This window comes from Pinus tabuliformis, chromosome 6 (assembly GCF_031772625.1).
Source record: "Pinus tabuliformis cultivar Carrire ecotype Pingquan chromosome 6, CPIR1, whole genome shotgun sequence".
NCBI lineage: Eukaryota > Viridiplantae > Streptophyta > Pinopsida > Pinales > Pinaceae > Pinus > Pinus tabuliformis.
The window spans coordinates 1788430905-1788452786 of NC_142292.1; the positions used below are offsets into that span (position 1 = coordinate 1788430905).

Sequence of the window (21882 nt, forward strand, 5' to 3'; positions counted from 1 at the left end):
TGTCCAAGGTACATTAAAAATCAACATGCCACTGATAGTGGCCTTCACCAGATCACGCCTCATTTCCTTACAGATTTCCCTGGAAAAAACCTCAGTCTGGGGGAAACCAGTTCTGTAGATGAGTAATTTTATTAATTCTTCAGCAAAATCTGTGATGGAGAAATTACAATTGTTTGCTGTAAATTAACAAACCTCTGGAAAATTAGTCCTGTCACTTTTGCAAGTCAATCTACCCTCATAGAAGCAATTCAGCCTTCCTCTGGCTCCTGAACTGGTCACACGTGCGGCCCTGGCTCACTACCTTCCCTGGCAAACTCGCACTGCTTAGAATATGAACTTGGCCTCCACTGGATTTCGATCTCAATTGGCTATCTCGACTTTCCCATGCAAATCAAACACACTGACAATCTATCTCCTTGCACCGGCAATATGTCCTCTCTGGAGCAATTCACACCATTGGAAAATCAGCCTCTCTCTGCAGAAAAATCGATCTCCAAATAATTCAGGAAATCACTGTGATAAATCTCCTGCGGCAATACAAGAGTACAGGCAGGGGAGGCACATTCCATCCCCATCCCTGCTGCCATAAATCCAGCCAACGTCACTTGTTCTATGATCATGATCACCCTTATGTACCCACATCTTCACACCTGCACAGATACAGGATGATATCTCTCATGTGAAATATAATATCCCTCACACAGACCTTCTGCATGCCATACTTCTCTAAACTTATATACTTGTACCAAACTCCATGCAATGGACATGCCATGAGTCATGATTATTATGGAATGTGGTGGCAGAATACCTGCTCATTGATGAGCAAGGTTCCAATATCCCTGTCTGTTCCCAAATTGGCCATTCTATCAGCCATCTGATTATTGTGCCTCAATACATGATACATGGTGAATTCTATAGACTGGTTTTGAGAAAGGAGTTTAATTTCACATCCACTCGGCTAGTGCCCATATGTAGATGACAGATAATATATTGAGAATCGAATACTATAGTTAATTTGTTGACGTTAAGTGCCCTAGCTTGTATTATGCTTTGTGAGAGACCATAGTTTTCAGCCTGTTTATTTGTGACTATTCCCAAATTCCTTGCATAAGAGATTTTGACATTTTCTCTGTGGCGTGGTAGATTCTACATCTTTTGTAAATGAAAGAATGTAAAGTTTATTCACCAAGTTATTCTGAAAGGTTATGGATATGGATACTTTACAGTGGGAAAAAGCAAAATACTATACACACACACACAAAAGACAGGAGAAATAAAAATTTAGAATTCGTAGGCATTGCTTATCTCTTATAATTCTTTTTAAATATTTTTTTCTGAGTATAATTACTAGATTTCTTCCATCTAGGTACTTTTGGGCTTTCATAATGTTTATGTCATTTTTTGGGGCCTAAAAGTGGACTAATTTGGCCAGTTAAGTTTTATAATTCCTGAAACACAAACAAATTGTGCTTTGAAATGGCCCTGCAGCCCTGAAACACTGTTTCCAGAATTTTATAAAGCCCTGAAATGTTCTATGGCTGTATCCGTCTGTATCCCCTCTATTTCAGTATGGTGCTTCAGGTGTCTGTTGCAGACATTTCTGGTAACTTAGGTTATTGATAGTATATTTTGCATAATGAATACTTGAATCTATCTCCTTAATTGCAATGGAAGGGCATTTTCCTAGAATGTTCAGATTTTCTAGACATTCTCATGGTTGCATGTCTAACTTTAAGATATTGATCTATTTATTCTTAGTGCTCATGGCAGTGAAGCATACATATATCCTCTATATATGGTTGTGGATGGTAGAATTGAACTTCATTTTGAAATATTCTGGTGCTGAAATATTTACTGGACTTTTGAGATCGACAGACTTTGGCTTCTACATGTTTTAGTTTTTATGAGATAAGATGGTGATAATTTTTTAAAGTAGGAGATTAGTTCCACATGCAAAATTTTATTTAGGTCGTTGATTTTGGACAGTTTTGGTTCTTTATTTGATGTGTACTTCCAGTTATGCGGGTACTTGACTTTAATTTGACATACACATGTAAATGTCTACTGATATCAAAACTTTATAAGCGCAGTTAACTTAATTTGGACAAGGGCTGCAACTAGTGGTACACCACCATCTCCAAGAGATAGCCACACTTGCTCGTCATGGAAGAACAAAATTATAGTCTTGGGTGGGGAGGATGCATCAGACTCTTATTTGTCTGATGTCTATGTCCTTGATGCAGGTACACCTGTTCTACCGAAATTTTGTTAAATGCGTTATCATGATAAGGGAAGATCTTTTAGGTTTCTTTTCTATTATTCAGGGATAGATAGTAGGCTGGGTGGTGCCCTCTTAATATTTATGGGCACAAGTGAAGTAGTCCTTTTACCAAGTTCAAGTTTGATGATAAATTTTATATGTTTTTCGACGATTGAAATTATACTGACGGTAAAAGGCTTCCCTTACAGATATTCAGATCGTGGGCCCATAATGACATAACATATATATTAGTTAACATTGAACAAACAAAGCTTCCCTGGTTGCTGATAAAAATGATTATATAGCAGTTCATTTGGTCGTAGAGGGGCTTTGATGATGTTGAAGTTTTTCAAGAATAACAATAAAGATGGAAACAAATGCCCAACAGAAGACAATTGATGCATTATGCACAAACACACAAAAAGAAAATGAAAAAAAACCTGTTTTAGCAATTGAAAGAGAATTCCAGAAAAAAAGTCATATTCATCTTTTTCTGTGTGTCAGTCCTCTTCCATTCTTCTTGTTTATAGCTCCACAGCTATTGATCACGCTCAAGTTGCTTTTAAATGCCATACTTTCTTTGCTCCCAAACATCAGCTTAAAACAATGCCCAAATGGGGTCAATTTCAGAATAGTGTGTGTACGAGAAACTGTTTGAACTCATCCTCTTAAGGACAGAGGGAATCATGCCATCTATATTAGGATTTAGAAAATCTTGCTGCATACTGTCAGAAGGCACAACACATTACCATCCAAGCTTCTCAGTCCCAATGATGTGGATATAATCAGACTGTCAGAAGACACACCACGTTACCATCCAAGCTTCTTGTTCCCAAAGATGTGGATATAATCACTCTTATTGTTTCTGTACATATTCAACATTTAAACACAAAGTAATATAATCTAAACTTTTCTTGTGGAATGTGCTTAATCTTTAGTTTCGTAAGTTGTTGCGAACTTTTCTTGTGGAATGTGCTTAATCTTTAGTTTCGTAAATTGTTCTGATTATCTTCTATGTGTATTTAGCCACCAAATTTGTGCCTCTAATTACTCTTTTCGTAATTGTGTGTGAAAAATCGATAAAAATATTGCTTATTGCAATCAACTGGTAATTATCCAATGTATTTAGTTCTGAGAAAAATGATCTTACTGCAAAAATTGAATAAAAACACAACTGCAATATTCACCAAAAATAAACTGGGGAAACTCTGGGAAAAACCAATCACAAAATGGACAACAATATTTTGGACAAAATGTCTTTGGAAAAATCCCGAAGGGAAACCAGTTCATCAGATCTGAGAGTTTTATTATTATCTTCAGCAAATTCAGCAATTGATAAATATTCCAATACTGCTTGCCAAACCCCGACAAAATATTTTGTTCAACTTCACAATTTGATCTACCCTCGTGTATGCTCACGACCTTCATATGCAACCTCACACGATGCTCATGACTTGGATGAAGTCGACCTCTCGTATGGCCCTTTTGGCAATCTCGTACGACCTCCTCTTGGCAAATATGGCCTCCACAAGAAATCTCAGACTCTCAAAGAAAACATGACCCTCCAAGAATCCTCACAACCTCACTAACTCAGCCTCCTTGTCTGCGGAAAAACTCTGGAAGAATTCCTTTGGATCTCAAAATCTGGAAGAATACTAATGAAAGAAAACTTCAGAAAATATTCACTGCTTCAATTGGTGTTGAAACCCTTGCTTGTGTCAAGCCTCAATAACCATGATCGTTATAATCTTCAAGGCTACCCATAGGTTTCCTTTATAATCTTTTGTTGATAAATCAACGACCAAGATCTAGATCTGAAATGATCTAATCGATGACTAAGATCGCTTAGTAACTTTTCTAGAAGTCTCTAGAGGAAAATCGACCATGTCTCAATTATTACTAATTAATTATTCTATTTCCCGAAGTTAAAACTTAGGAAAATAATTAAAATATATTAGTTAATTTAATTAAGACATTTCCAGTCAAAAGAATAACTTTGGCATGGAGATACTTTCTGCTCTTGTGTTCCTAGTCTCATTGACACCACTTGAGGTTAGAACAATTGTTTGAGCTACATCAACCAACACTACTCTTAGTGAGGAAGCCCTTCTACGTTGTACACCATTGTGCTCCATGCTCACGTCTGGAACACCTGTCATGTTGAGTACCCCATGCCCTATTCCACTATGCCACAACTCTTCTGGATTACTGCCGCAAGCGATCAGTGCAACTGCAAACTCATCCTCTAATCGACTAGAAAGCTCATTTGCAACTGCCGCTGTTTGCTTCTTGCCCTTCTTGTCACCCTTTTTCTTGTGCAGGCAATCGCTGTGGTAATGGCCAAACTCATGACAACTATAGCAACTCGATCTTCAAGATGCCCTTCTTCTTTTTCTCCTTGGAGTTGGACCCTTTATTGGATCCCTTCTTCGCTTTGTCCTTGCGCACAAGAACAACATTCTAGCTGTCATCTCCCTTTCGCTCAAAACTGCTACTAGTACCATTGTTCCCTTTCTCAGGGCTTAGTGGAAGCCCCTCCTATATGAAGTCGTTCCATAAGCGGTCCTAAGTGGGAAAATAAGATCTTCCACTAACCACTTGCACAAAAACATCCCATTGCTTCTGCAACCCATTAAGGGATGTTCTCACAAGCTCTTCATCATCGACCTTCTCTCCAATGTCTGCTAGCTCATCTCTCACTGCCTTGATGTGGGTGAGATAACCAACAACGTTTTCTCCCTTGTTTTGTCTGGTGCTTTCGAGATTCTCTCTTAGAACCATTTTTCGATTCATATTTTTATCCTAGAAATGTTTGTTGATGCCATCCCACATCTTCTTGGCTGTATATTCTTCCGCCAAATGTGGAACAACGTGGTCCTTGACGCCATTTAGAATAATATGCCTGGCCTTGGCATCATGTTAGAAATATTAATTTCTGATTGTAGATTGTTTCTGAGAAATACATAGAAGTTTCTGTAATATATATTTAATTGATTTATAATATTTGAATGATGAATACAAGGTTGAGGCGGTGCTCCTTTAATAAGAGTTGACTGGCCATGCCTAATCAGAGAGACATGTCCCTTGGGACTAATGTCTCTTCATTTAACTAATTAATTGTTAATTAATTGATTATAATTAATCATTTATTTATTTAGATAATATTTTAACATTTTAATAATTTTTATGAATTTAAATTCATAACATTGCCTTCCCCTTAAGATGCTTTGTCCTCAAAGCATAGGTAGGTTTGGGTGTTGATGAAGGAAACATTTTGATTCCCAAGACGAGTCTTCCTCTGGTAACCTCTTCCATTTGATGAGGTATTCCTTTATTGTCTTGGATCGTAAAACCTTTTCTTGTGTAGCGAGTATACCTTTAGGTTTGAGGACTATTCTTCCTTCTTCATTTGTCTGGTATTTTTGTTTGTGCTATTTGGTTTTGTCCTAATACTCTCTTGAGACTTGATACATGAAAGGTATTATGGATTCGACAATTGTCAGGTAACTTTAATCCATAAGCTACACTACTTATTTTTTTGATTATCTGATACAGTCCATAATATTTAGGTGATAATTTATTCTTCCCCTGTTGTTTTAGTGATAACTGCTTATAAGGTTGGAGTTTAACAAAGACCCAATCTCCCTCGAACTCTTTTTCAGAGTGGTGTTGGTCGGCTTGTTGTTTCATTCTATTATGAGCCATGGTTAGATTTTCTTTTAGTAAGTTGATGATCCTTTGACTTTCTCCTAGGTGGTCTTTAACTGCTGGTACCCTAGAATCAAGGAGTGCAAAGTCTTTCCACCTGGGTGGCTCGTAACCATATAAGGCTTGGAAAGGTGTCATCTTAGTTGAAGTGTGGTACGTGGTATTATACCACCATTCTGCCAGGTGTAGCCACTGGGTCCATCTGTTTTGTTTATTTGTAATGAAACAACGAAGATATGTTTCCAAGCATTTATTAACGATTTTGGTTTGCCCATCTGTTTGGGGGTGATAGGCCAAACTCATGTTGAGGGATATTCCTGCTTGGTGGCAGAATTCCTTCCAAAATTTTCCCTTAAACCTTACATCTCTATCGCTGACAATGACCTTAGGAAACCCGTGTAGTTTGTAAATATTTTTACAAAACACATCAGTGATTTGTTTAGTTGTGTCAGTGTTTTTAATAGCCATAAAGTGGGCATATTTAGTGAGCCTGTCGACTACTACAAATATTTTATCCTTTCTGTCAGATGCAGGTAGTCCTTCAATAAAGTCCATCGAAATCTCCTCCCACTTTTGATTTGGAATGTGTAGTGGATGTAGCAATCCTGGAGTTGGAACATTTTTGCTCTTGTTCCTTTGACAAATATCACATTCTGCAACATATTTCTGAATTTCCTTGCTCATACCCTTCCAATAGAATGACTGTCGGATGTTGTAGTAAGTCTTGTAGAATCTGACATGTCCGGCTGCAAGTGAATTGTGAGACTCTTTTAGTATTCTCACCTTAAATTTGGATGCGGGTGTTAGGTAAATTCTACCCTTGTACCATAAGATGTCATTCTTCCACTCAAAGTTGGTATACTGACTGATATTCTTAATCATGGAGTCACAATCCTCATCCTTGGCATATTTGGCTCGTATTTCGTCCAACCATTTCGGAACAACTATCATGGCGGCACATGTTGTGTGGTTGTCATCCTTACGTGAGAGTGCATCAGCTACGACTTTCTCCTTTCCTTTCTTGTGAAATATTTCTAAGTCAAAAGCTGACAACTTCTCCATCCACTTCTGTTGTTCAGTTGATAATGTCTTTTGCCGAAGTAAGAACTCAAGACTGTTGTGGTCGGTTTGGATTGAAAATTTACTCCCAAGCAAATATTGGTGCCACTTCGTTAAAGCGTGTATGATGGCGAGCATCTCCTTTTGGTATGTTGATTTTAAGCCTTCTCGTTTATTAAGTTTCCTGCTCTCAAATGCTATAGGGTGGTTGTCCTGCATTAATACGGCTCCAATTCCGAATCCAGAAGCATCACATTCGACTACGAATGGTTTGGAGAAGTCAGGAGTTGCTAGCACTGGTGTGGTTGACATTACTTCCTTTAGATTCTCAAAACACTTGTTTGCTTGGTCATTCCACTGAAAATCATTCTTCTTTAACAAATTGGTCAGGGGTGTTGTCAGATGTGCATAGTTTTTTATAAATCTTCTGTAATACCCGGTTAGACCTAAAAATCCTCTTAGCTTGGATACGTTCTTGGGTTTGGGCCATTCTTTGATTGCCTTGATTTTGTTGGGATCCACTTGGACTCCTTCCCTGGATATAACATGTCCTAGGTATTCAACTTCCTTTTGCCCAAACGTACACTTTGATAGCTTGGCGTAGAACTGGTTCTTCTCCAATACAGACAATACTTCTTCCAGATGCTTGAGATGTTCCTTCCACGTCTTATTGTAGACCAGAATATCATCGAAGAAAACTAATACAAACTTCCGCAAATATGGGTGAAAAAGTTCATTCATGGTTGCTTGGAAGGTGGCTGGCACATTTGTTAATCCAAATGGCATAACCTTAAACTCATAATGCCCTTCATGAGTCCTGAATGTTGTCTTTTCGACGTCTTCTAGTCTTACTCGTATTTGGTAGTAGCCTAATCTTAGATCTAATTTGGAAAAGTATTCTGCACCGTGTAGTTCATCTAGCATTTCATCAATGAATGGAATCAAAAACTTATGTTTAATAGTGATTTTGTTTAAACCTCTATAATCTATACATAATCGGAAGGATCCATCCTTCTTCCTGACCAATACTATGGGTGCAACATATGGACTTCTATTTTTAGTAATGATTCCATGCTTCAGCAGGTCTTGTATTAAGGGTTCTATTTCTGTCTTGTGGTGATGGGGATAATGATATGGCTTAACGTTTACTGGTGTTGAGTTTGGTTTGACTTCGATAATGTTTTCAATTTGTCTTTTCAAGGGTAATTTCATTTGTAGATCTTGAAAAACCTTCTCGTATTTCTGAATCAAGGATGAAATTTCTGATGGCTGGTGGGTCCCTTCTATTGATAATAACTCCAACTGTTGACATTGTGCAACAAATGCTAGTGCCCCTTTGTGAATAAGTTTCTTCATCTGCTGAGCGGAGATGACTCGAGTTGGTGGCGCTTGAAACCTAAACAACTTATATTTCCTTCCATCCCACTTGAATTTAATGAACTGTTTTATGTGATTCGCTAAATACGTGCCTAGTGTTTGTAACCATTGTACCCCTAAAACGACATCTACTCCTCCTAGGGGAACTGTATAAAAACTGGACTCCATTGCGTATTTGCTTAATTGCACTTTAACTTTATGGCACTTGCCTACTCCATCTATATGTTTCCCATTTGCTACCATAACTTTTAAATCTGCTACTGGGTAAGCAAAAATGTTTAGTCTTTTTGCAACATTGACATCTATGAAGTTGTGTGTAGTCCCTGACTCTACTAGAATGATAATGTTTTGCTTTTTGATGTGACCTTTAAGCTTCAGTGTCTGTGGTTGAGCTATCCCTGTGATGGTCGCTAAAGAAATTCGTGGCATATCTTCTTCTGATTCTGGACTAGGGTTTGCATTTTCTTCATTGTCCTCTTCGTCAGAGCTGTCTTCTGAAGATTCTTCTTCTTGTTTGGCTTCACAGTTGTACAATTTTTGCGTTGCGCATTTGTGTCCTGCGTAATACTTGTCTCCGCATTTCCAGCATTTGCCATCCTTTTTCCTTTCGACACTAGATTGTTGTTTTCCTTCATTTCACATTGGTGGTGGAACGTACTTGCTAGTGTTCTCTGATGATGGTTTACCTGACTTCCCCTTGGAATAGTTGTTAGTTCTCTCGTTACTAGCATATGGTGCCTTGTGGAGTTTATATTTTCGCTTGATAATTATGGTTGCGTGTCTGGCCTCCTCAATGGTTTTGGGTTTATGCAATTTTAATTCTTCGTGAATGTAATATTTAAGGCCACAACGATACATTTTTAACAACTCTTCATCTGAGAACCCTCTCTGCCTTACTGCTAATACTTTCCATTTGTGAGTGTATTCACTCACTGATCTTTTTTGTTTCAGGTGAACGAATCTCTCGTTGACATCATCCTCTTCCTCGTTATGAAACCTTTTTAGCAGGGCATTTTTAAAGTTTTTCTAGTTGAACGAGCAATCCGTACATTTAGATGACCACCACAAAAACCAATCATATGCTTTTGCTTCTAAGTAGTTGGATGCAGTCATGACTCTTTCTTGCTCGCCTAGTGGAGGGTTTGCTAAAAAATGGCGTCCATCTTATTTACCCATACGACAACGCCTTTATAGTTCTTACCATCATACTTAGGTAATTCATTTTTGATTTTAAGATGGTTCCTTTTAGAAGATTTGGTATAATATTGACTTCCTTCAAAGTGAATTTGCGGTATTCGCAGTTTCTCATGCCTCAGGAACTCATGCTTTGGAGAATTCTCACCTTTCGGAGTCTTGGGACTTTGTGTAGCTGAAGGTGGATTAGTCCCTTCGAAACACTGGCTCATCAAGTCTTTTAAGAAAGAGATATCATTGGCCATTTGGTCCTGCTTACTACTTCTCGACGTTATCCAGACATTTATTTAACTTGCTGATGTCCTCTTGAATTTTTTTCATATTGTTATTGTTGTTGCTGGCCATTTTGTTTTGTTTCGTCCTACTCGATCCAATTTTTAATATATATTTTTTAAAAATAATTATGTAATTATAAATTATATATATATTATATAATTATAAGCTATATATATTATATAATTATAAGTTATATATATTATATATAACTATAATTAATTTATATGTTCTAATTATGCCACCAATCGTGTCTGATCGACTAACTGGGTTACGATCGTTGACAAACCACCATTTCAGACCGTTGACAAACCCACTGTTTCGGATTGATAACAGGGCCACGATTGTTGACGGCTTTGACCACGGTTGGAGTGTATCAATGACGACGTAAGACTGTTATGGTGTACATGCCACGACACACGACATCGGTCACGACACTCGGAAACCTGTGGACGGCACAGTGGGTGTGGTGTTCCTCGCCACTGAGCACATGCCACAGAACACGGTTACGAACACCGAAGATTGTAGACAACATAGTGATGGTTTGGTGACCCATCGATCAGTTCACTGTATCAAAGTGCAGTGAAAGTGTGAATGGAGGCAACAATGTGGAGTACGATACCGCAGAGTGTGGAGTGGTGGACGCAGAGGAGATGAGGAGGCCTAATGGCCAACAAGGTGATGTGGTGGGTGTCACTAGATATTGTTGGCTCTGATACCACTGTTAGAAATATTAATTTCTAATTGCACATTGTTTTTGAGAAATACATAGAAGTTTTTGTAATATATATTTAATTGATTTATAATATTTGAATGATGAATACAAGGTTGAAGCGGTGCTCCTTCAATGGGAGTTGACTCGCCATGCCTAATAAGAGAGACATGTCCCTTGGGACTAATGTCTCTTCATTTAACTAATTAATTGATTATAAATAATCATTTAGTTATTTAGATAATATTTTAACATTTTAATAAATTTTATGAATTTAAATTCATAACACATCATCTTTTTTGTACTCATGCAACATTATAGGATCTGTTGTTACAACAATATGTCTCGTAGAAATACCTTCTGTCCATGTTCTTCCAAGATAAGAAGGCATCGTATTTTCCAGACACCAAAGTTAGATGCGCGATCCAATCCATCTTGATCCCTCAATCTTGCTGAAGCCATTAGTGAAACCCTTGAGAGAAAATAAAAATAAATATTTCTTCTACTAGCTAGCAAAAGTACTTGGAAAACCTCACGGTTTCCCTCTGCAAGTGATCTCGGTTTCTCAGGGAATTTTCGGCTCTCTTGGAAAATAGTATGGCCTACTCATGTGGCATTTGGCTAGCAAACTGGCCTCACAACCTTTCCTTTGGAAGTCTCGACCTCTTCAAAAAGACTCGGTCTCACCCTCTCTTCCCTTCTAGAGTGTTCCTACTCATGTGGCATTTGGCTAGCAAATTGGCGTCACAACCTTTCCTTTGGAAGTCTTGACCTCTTCAAAAAGACTTGGTCTCGCCCTCTCTTCCCTTCTAGAGTGTTTCGACCCTCAACATGGCCTCAACACCTCATATGTGCAACTAGATTTGGGCAACACTGCCCTCTAGAAACTATCACTGCCTGACTAAAAATCTCTGCTTCTCTTGCATAAAATAACATTGGTGAAATTCCTCCAAGAAAATCTGGAACAAACTAAAGAAAACGATTTGGGTATTAAACCCTTTGCTTCCTCTTTCAAATCCCTGCACTGATCTACTCCGGTAAACATCTGCGCTTTAGATCTACACTGATACCATGTGAAAAATTGATAAAAATATTGCTATCGACCGGTAATGATCCAATGTATTGAATTCTGAGCAATATTGTTTTATCACAAATATTGAATAAAAACACTATTGTAGTATTCACCAAAAATAAATTACGAAAACTCTGAGAAAAACCCATCACAAAATGGGCAACAATATTTTGGACAATACATCCTTGGAAAAACGTTGAGTTTTATTATTTTCTTTAACAAATTTTGCAATTGATAAATATTACAATACTGCTTGCCAAACCTTGACAAAGGTTTGGCAAAATATTTCCTCACCTCCACAATTCAATCTAACCCTTGGAGGGTTGATAACCGTCCTCTACAAACTGACATGGTCTCACACTGGCAAATATGGTGTTATGAAATTAATTAATGATGTAATTGGGCCTTCTCGAAAAGGTGCCCAATGGCTTATTTAAGCCAGCGCCCTTGTAAAAAAAACCATCATTCGGTCTTTAATAATATATATCTATATATATATATATATATATATACGTATTTTATTCAGTGAAATCATGGTTACCCACACCAGGTGGTATCAGAGCCTCTGATCATCGCGCCTGCTGATCGATTCAACCACACCTCTTGCTGTGTTGATCCATTCTCCTTCAGTCTTCCTGCTCGTCACATCTTCTTACCTCTCCAGCATCGACCCTTCGCCGCATGTATTCCTTGTCTCCGCATATTTTGACCAGCTGTCATCCCAAGAATCGAGCTGCCATTCCAGTCGTCGTTCTATCGAGTCACCATTCCAATCGGGAATCCCACACTGTCGTTCCCCTGGCCGCAAGTCAACGACACAACCATGACCCATACTGTTTCCTGTTTTTAGTTTCCACGCCACTGACACCACTTCGTCTGTCCATTTGCGTTGCCCGATAACTCGTCATTTATGGTTCACCTGCTCCAAACAAGCCGCGTTCATGTAAATCGTGAATACATAGTTATTAAGGTATATAGTTACATACATAACTATTATATAGTTATTATTTAATTTAATATATATATATATATATATATATATATATTTAAAAAGAAATTATATTTAAAAAAATTAGGTCAAGTTAACAAAAAATGTTACGCTGGATAAATATACTCCACCTCATACCCACTTAATGTCTCCAACAATGTCAATGGTGATTTTTAATAAAAGATTGATATATCTTGAGAATAAGGTGACGGGACATGGCAGAAACATCGAGGAGCTCCAGGGTAAGACAAAGAGAATAGAGATCAACTCGAGCATAACCATAACGAATTTAAAAAGGATCATGCAATCCTTTCAAATAAGGTGGATTTAAATCATGGTCAAGCAATGGTGATGTTGACTTGTATTTGTGACAAGTTGAAGATTACACCCGATCAAATACCCCAGAATAATGAAGCTACTCAACATGTCAATTGTTCGGATTCGTCAAACTCGTCAGACTCACATGAGAAACCCGAGTCTCCAAAAGCATCGTCCATACCCCATCAACAAAATAGTAACACAAATTTTCAAAATATGCAGCTCTGGAATCAATTCTCAAATATGCAGCGTGCGAATCAATACCCTCTCTTTACTCCAACAGTTGCGACATATCAACGAAGAGCAAAACTTGAACTCTCCAAATTTGACAGTAACGAGAAGTGTAGTGTTGCATGGTTCAATAAAGCAGAAGAATATTTCGAGATTTACGGTATTGACAATGATGATGAAAAGATCAGGCATGCATCCATGCAAATGGAAGGTGAAGCATATAATTGGTATATGTGGTGGAAAAAGATGACACTTGCTATCAGTTGGAGGAAATTCAAAAATGCATTCTTTAAAAGGTTCCAAGGTGTCAAGGAAGAAGAGTTCTTCTCGGCACTCACCAGATTGTGCAACAAAAAGGAGATGTGGACGAATACAATCGAGAATGGGAAACTTTAGCTACACGAGTACTTGGATTATCAAAAACTCGGGCGCTGCGTCCTAAAGAATAGGATGCCCTATGCACAAGGAAATAGGAGGCCTATAATACGTAAGGAATTTGGGCCAGGCAAAGCGCAAGGAAGGAGTAGGGTTAGGGGATTGCAAAGCAGAGTTAGTTTTGTAGAGCAGGAGAACAAGTGTGTTCTCAAGAACACAAATTACCTTGTAATCAATCTATTTTCTCAATTAATAAAATACCACAACAATGAAGGCAAATTTTCCCTTTTGGATTTCCTTTGTAAACGAGTGAGTTAATTTTTGTGTTGTTTTTATCTCTGTGATTATCTTCAACTTCTTATTAGTTAAGAAATTCTGTATCTTGGTAAAAGTGAATTTGTTTTCAATTTTTAGTTTCCTAGTTTTCAATAATGCACTAAGTAGTTGCAAAATTTCGTGGAAAATTAACACACAACCGAACACATATGGAGCCCAATATTCAACGAATCAGTGCATGAGCCAATATGTAATTTTTCAAGGGGTAAGGAAATTGAATTACTAGGACCTAATGTAACATGTGACAGATCAATTCTTGCCATAGGAGCCGACAATGAAGCAAACCCTGTTCCACCAAATAATGTGTCGAATCAGAGGAATAACCTTCCTAAATCTAGTTCTGACAAGAACGATGTGCAATTATCCTATGCCTTGGGCAAGTATGATCAGCCAAAGTCACCCACACATCAGACAAACAATACAGAGTCCAATCTCCCTTCACAGAACAATAAAGCTTGCACTGATGAGAATCTTTCTTCAGTTAGTGGTCAGTCATTTGCACATTTCTTAGGTGGTTCTAATAAAGTTGAAAGCATATCAACTAGTACACCCATAACCATATATTTCTAGATCAAATCCAAATAAACAGAACATACAACTGGAAGTTGCTCATCGCTCTCAAGGAAGGCAGGTTCAAAATCAACAGTGACAACGACAATCTGCCACCTGAAAACGAGTCAGTGCTACCCAATCATGATCTCTGACTAATGATCGTAGCATGGTGGCGCGACTACAAGTTGAAACCTCTGTTTTCCTTCATCTCAAGGCCCGTAGACCCAGAAGCCGTAGTGGATGCCTTATTAGATCGCCAACAAAATCAATTGAACAACCATAAATTATTATTGTTTCTTCGTGAACTGAGCTCTGTAATTCAAAACAAACCCGCAAATGTTAACTCAAGAGAGGGTTTCTTATTGTTGTGTAAGCTAATAGTAGGATGCCCCATGGATTTGATCTTTGATTTGGTTAAGTGGTTGCGGTATTCTGTGGGCATGATGGCTAATGCGAACAACGTCAACGATAAGTTCGACTGCACTGTGTGCAAGTCACTACATGGTCGACCATTGCTACCAATCCCGCGCGTTGTTCCTACCCGTCCACGTTGCCAATTCGCGTTGTCCACTGTGTCCAAGTCATTGCTTGGTTGATCCGCGCTCATTGCTCTGTCGCCCTCGTCCTTGTCATCCGTTGTCTTTTCGCCATACGCTGCCAAACAAATCGAACACGACCATCCAACAGTTGGTCTGACACTCCCATCCTCAGCCTGCTTTGTAGTTTCGCTGATGCAAGGCACTATCAGAATAGTCGAGGTTCCTTGTGCTTAGCGACGTGGAGGAATAAATGTGGAAGGCGTCTGAGGTTTAGAATTACCGTCACTGTGGGTCAACTATGTTCTGCGGTGTTCCCAGGTTCGGCGGTGTGAAGTTACAGTTGCTAAGCAACATCTCTGGGCTTCGTGGCGAACAACTCTGTTACGTGGCAGTTGATTGATGTCTCGTCGACTGATCCCTGGGGCTTGTCATGAATTCGTCAAATGGTCAACGAGGTGGCGTGACTATTGAAGGCGTCGATTTGGTGAGTACGGTGGGTTATAAAATCGATTTATAAATTATATATATATATATATATGTATATAGTTTATAATTATGTAATTTAATTTAAAAAAATAAAAATAAAAAAAGTATAGTTATATATAAAAAAATTAGACTTAAAAAAAGAAAAAAAATCGATAACCCTGCATTCAAGACAGTGTTACCAAGCAAATTATACAAGTAGGGGTGCCAAGGGCGTTGAGTTACATATGCGAAATGACAAATGCAAACTGAAGGAAACTGTCGACAATAAGCTTTGAGGACAAAGATTCTGAAGGAAGGGGCTATGTTATGAATATAATTCATAACAAGTAAATAAATAAAATTAATGTAAATATTAAATAATCAAATATTGATTATGTTAAATAGTCATTAAGTTAAGTGAAAAGGCATGTCTAAAAGACATGCCCGTCACGAAAGGACACCTGCTTAGGTATATATATGCGGGTCCTCATTGTAACATTCATCACTTATACATTTTTTATATATAATAAATTATTATTACAAAATCTCTTGTATATTTTTACATTTAAGTCAACAGGCTATCAGTTTTGATGCTTCAAGTCACCAGCAAGAAACCCTGACTTGTTGCAGTAGATTGGTGATTCCCCGGAACCACGCCGCTAAGGTTCCATGAAAACCCACCAGATGGGTTTGAACCCACACCCGAAAAACTGAAGGTCTAAGTGAAGATTACCACTAGCAAATACAACCTCACCATTTGAGACAACAATGGAACCCCTGTTGAGGCTCACTTATTCGTAATCAACGTCATCCACATAAACCATGTTGGGCCACTCCACACCACCCAACTCAATAACCCACCAAAAGATGCGGCCCAGAGAAATCTTGAAACACAAATATAAAACCCCAGAGAAATCTGTAGCCAAGTAAAATCCCAGGCTAATCATGTGAGGCTGTGTTTGCAACTGAACTCCATGCCGCCCGTTGAGAGCAGGACGACCACTCATGGCAATCTAGAAGGGATCCAGATGTCGTCATAAAACCCTAACGGGGCAAGCCTCCTAAACCCCTCCATCACTTTGGACCTTGCTGTGCCAAAGAAGATTATAAATGTGTGTGTGTGTGTCTGTGTTCATTTTTTTACCCTAGGGAAAATCTTTTTTTATATATATTTTATTCCTCATGAAAAAAATCATAATATCTCTAGAAAATTGAAAATATGCATTGTGACGATACCAATATTTGTTCCATTTCCAAATCCAAAAGACAAATGCAAGAAATGATCCAGTAGGTAAGTCCTATGTGAAGACAATACATGTTCTATTTACAAATAATCAACAAAGGAGCAAGAGATTTCTTGTATATATTGAGTTTAGAAAGGCCATTTGCCCCCACAAGTTGATCATTAACAAATTCTAGACATTCAAAAACTCTCAGAATGAATTGAATGGCCGCCATTGAATGTCAGTGTGGCAATGAATTAAGCTTTCTATATAGGTGCTTGCATAAGAACCAATCTAATTTTTTCATGGCATATTTGATGCCTTCCAGGATGTGTGCAAGGTTGTGCATTCCATTAACAACTAGCTTCAAATCCCCAAAAAATTGAATCTTTTTAACTTCTTGTGTGGGTACATATATTAGAGCCCATCGGGTTGAACATTCAACTCTCATATTTGTACCACGACTAGGTGCATATTTGATATGAAAATTTGTTTATCATTTAAATATAATACAACACTTGCACCACAAGTGGGGAGGACTCCTTGGTGTGCCCAATCAGAAAAGCACCAAGGAATAGATTTGTCCAAAGGGGGCATAACCGGATTGCATTATTTCCTATCCTTGATCTTTGCTTTAAATGTCTGATTGTGGATTCAGTAGTCCCAAATAGAACCTCCAGAGGAATTAGGTTATCCTAAAAAATATTCAAATTTCTGGCCCACGATACTGTGTGAATAAAGACAAATGGAATGACTAGATAAGCAACCATTGAATGGTCGTTAACCCAGTCCAAAACACATTTGTCCAGAGTATCAACATTCCATTGGGCCACAGTTGGATTGAAAAAAGACTTAGCTAATAACCAGAGTTGCTTGAGGAAAGTACAAGAGACAAATAAATGTTGGACATTCTCCCCCTCCAGTTTGCATAAGGGATAATGACTTGGACCAAGCTATCTTCTCTTGATGCAATTTTCCCAAGTGAGAAGTTTATTGGAAAGAGATAGCCACAATGCAAGTTTGCATTTGAGAGGACCCTTGTGCTTCCACAAAACCCTCCACCACCAAACATGTTCCCTATTTGATTGATCTTCCATTTGAGTTTGGTAATTGAATTTTGCAGTGAAGGATCCCGAGGATGTATTTTTTGACCAAATGAGTTGGTCTTCATCATCACTAAATATACTAACCATAGTCGAGACCAGATGTCCCACAACAACAAACCATTCCTTTGCTTCTCTCCCACTCAGTCGCAAATCTTGAGCACTTTCCAAGCTTTGGTGCCCCATTCTCGATTTTTCTAGGCGTTGGCATTCCCAATTGTGCTGTCAGATAGTCTGTAACTATCTCTTCCCCCTACTCAAGGATCCAATCCAAGTTTGATGCTTTTGCTATTGCCGACCTTCCAAGCCACCCCTTCACCAATAATGGGAAAAACATTTACTAAAGCTTTCCACACATTTCACAAATTTTGAATCGATTTCTTGGGGCTTCTAATATATTAAACTTCGGTTTTTGCCCCAAGTACTTGTCCTTCAGTGTCTTGCCGAAAAGGGATCGATTGTTTAGGACTCTCCATAGACTTTTGGTTGTCAGGGCTTGGCGAAAAAAAAGAAGTTTTTGAGTCCCTAGCCCCCAAACAACTTAGTCTTGGCAATTGTCTTCCAGCTTACTAAAGGAAAACCTTTCGAGCTACCATAGAAATTTAAAACTGATACTTCTGATCTTATTCAAATTTCCTTTTGGAATAGTTGCAATTGAAGTCCAGTATACAGGGATAACTTCTAGAACCGTTTAATGAGAACAAGTTGTCCTCCACGCGATTGGTCTAGACATGAATCCTTCCTTGAATATATATATATATATATATATATATATATATATATATATAATTTTATTTTATTTATTTATTATCTTGGTGAAAACTGTAATTTCATTGAAACTTAAAAAAGGAACAAAATTACATTTAGTATATGCTTGAAGGCATCCAAGATATGCCCGACCAAATTAATGTGAGAGCAAATAACAACCTCTTGGCTCTAAAACTAGAATAATACAAAAGAGAAGCTAAATGTTATAATAATTACTTAGCTTATCTTCCTTTCCTCCTTTGGACCTTTTGCTGGACCCATGTAGATGAGTTGAGAGGAATAGCTGCCAACTCAAACACAGTCACCACGAGGGGGTGTTATTTATCAATGTCTGAACTTTTTGATACAAGGGCTCTCTTTGTTCCCACCAGCCCATCCTCTTTGCATGCCATAGTTCCATCATGTTTAGATGCATGGATTGGTTTTGTTCCTTGTACATTTAGCATGGGTTGTGTGTGTTCATCGTGATTTTGAGAGCTCATAGCATCTTGTATTGGAGGGTCCTCCTCGATTTTCTCTTCTTCATCCTCCTAAAAAGTGGGATCAAAAGGTTGCCAACCTTCTGTTTTTTTGGCCTGCCCCTTTTTCTTTTTTGGGAGATTTTCAGTATGTGGACAAGAATCCTTTAAATATCTTGTTTGAAAGCATGTGCAACATCTAAAGGCTATATTTTGATAATCCAAAGTTTGGATCCATTGAAAGGATCTGTGTTTTAGTAGAATGCGGTCTGATAGACCTTTGTTTAAGTCTATTTCTCAGTGTAGCACGACTCAGCGAGTGGGCCGAGTATGTTCAAGTCTGCTATGAAACGAGTGACTCAGCCATAGTCGGCCCTTCATACTTGGCACTCGCCTTGCTCGACCATACTCGTGCATAATTGACGTGATTCAACTATACTCGCCATACTCCCCCTACTTTGATTTCCTTCTCGACATGAAAAATGGTAGGTCTCCTTTCCTCAACAAAGAACGATGAAAGACTGCTCTTGTTCGACGAACACTGAAATGGGCAATTCGATCTCCAGCTCAAGATGATTCATGGCTCCTAGCTTACAATGATGGAGGTTGCTTCTAAATTTGTCGTCTAATCTCGTCTGTGCTGTGCGTTTATATATTTTGTGTATAGCCAAAAAAACGAGATCAAATCCTTTAGCTCTCATTGTTCGACTTTCTTTTGTTGTGATCTAAGTCACAGTGTTCACCGATTTTCAACCATTTGGTTCGAAATCCAACAACCTCAAGAAATAAGTCAAATTCGTTTAGGTTCGGGCGATGAAATTTGTCGCCATTGCTATACTGTAAGGGTTTGAAGTGTAACATTGCTTTTATTCTGTTTTTTCCCATGTTTTTTGGGCTGGCTCGATGTCCGAATCATTCACAAAAGCTCTCCCTCTCCTGTTCCAGCAACCTGCGAACTTCGACTTGTGTATTCCTAAATCCTTTACCTCCTTTGTTGTAATGACGTGCTAGCTCACTAAAAAATTGTGTGTAGGGCTTTCCATCTCAATGACAATGGTACTGGCGATGAGCAAATAGTGGTTGGTTTGTGGTTTTGCATTGGTGGTCAATTTGTGTTTGCTAGTATTCAATCTTCCTGCAATGGTAAGTATTCCTTCTGTCGACGATGACGACACATTTATTTCTTAAATGTCACTATTTGCGAACGCTACTTATTACAATACGTGTAAGGTAGCATAAATATTACATATTAATTATACATATTACAATTTTTTTTACATATTAATCAATAAATCATATATGGTATAAATTAACATATATTCAAATATTTTAAGGATAATTATTAATGATATAAATTGTTATATATTAAAAATAAATGTGAATATTAGTTGATAGGTTATAGAGTTTTGTATCTATGATAATGTATTATCATAGATACAAATATCAATTGTGTTTTGTTATATGATCATATTTTATGAGATGATATTCATTTTTGTGTAAACCATGGTTTTATAACTTGTACGTGTTGGAAATTCCATTTATTTTTCCCCTTGGAAAAATCGTAATTTTCATTATATTAAGGAAAATTACATGTTGTAGATGCTGTTTGCATATGCAGTATATGAGGCTGAGTGCCTGTCAATTTAGAGGTAAAACAAAAAATATAATCAGCTCTCCACGCAGGGAGGCTCTGCCATCAGTAGAGTTCATATAATGTTATTAAAAAAATACTTTGTGTAGAGAGTATGTCTGTCTATAGATACAACTGGTTAAAATCAAGGTTGCATGAAACGAGGAAAAGGGTACGAGTTTCCGAAACGGGAAGCGATATGAAATGCGACCTCCCCAAATTTTGGAAACTGGGAAACACGAATATATATATATATATATATATATTTTAGGACATTTAAGAAATATGTGCAATCGTAAAGCATATATGATACATTCTAATTTATTACGTTATGATAAAATTGTCAATTGTCAATGCATAAACTATAAGTCTCTAAATTTACATCACATTTGCTCATGAATGATCACATAATGAAAATAGAAATATCCAAAATCAGCCACGAGAAATTTCTAATTTCTTGTCTCGTGCTTGATTGGGAGTCTCCTCCTACATAGTCGAACGACCTTAGTGCTCTTGATTAAATACAAGTTTCATACCCTAGTACCCTACACGCTCTTGATTATTTGGAGTCTCCCCTGCATAGAGGGCTTGGTTCTCTTGATTAAATACAAGTTCCATACCCTAGTACATGATAAAATCCAATGGAAACATTGCAATCCCCCTAATTCTGAAATCCTGAAGAACGGATAAGTCTGCTGGATTTTGAGTGAGGTCTAAAATTTTACTTTCTCCATATGAAATCCAATGAGGGCGAAACCACTCTCAAACATCCTGAGTTATTTCATGGTAATGTTAAAAATTTAAGTAAAAGTGATATTCTCCTTTATTTTTCATTTTCATCCTTTTACTTTAAGAATTTAACATTACCATGAACTGAATATGCCTCAAACTTTCTGATGAACTGCATATCAACACTAGGGCAAAAGTTCACTTTTATAACTTTAGATAGGCATCTAGAAGCAACTAGAAGGCATTGAAAAAACCTAATAATAAATTAGAAAACAAATTAAAATAAAAATAAAAAAAAACACAAGTTACAAGCTGAAATGTGCATCGTACGGCCGTGAAACATGTTTCTGACCGTACTGGCCATGTTTCCGCATCGTGAAACGTGCCAGTACGACCGAAAATGTGTTTCATGGTCGTAACACACTCGTTTCAGGGTTTCGTTTCCATTTTTGTATGGAAATGGCCTCGTACCCTCCGTTTCCTGCAACTTAGGTTAAAATATAAACATGATA

At 37.8% G+C, this 21882-nt stretch overlaps 1 pseudogene across 1 annotated transcript in view; it reads left to right on the plus strand.

The window, feature by feature from the left end:
- Positions 1–21882, plus strand: part of LOC149266159 (uncharacterized) — a 207867-nt pseudogene that overhangs the window by 43345 nt on the left and 142640 nt on the right. The window contains exon 4 of the transcript XR_016260115.1: positions 2091–2243. The product of XR_016260115.1 is annotated as an uncharacterized LOC149266159 (transcript). The remainder of the gene's footprint in view (positions 1–2090; positions 2244–21882) is intronic.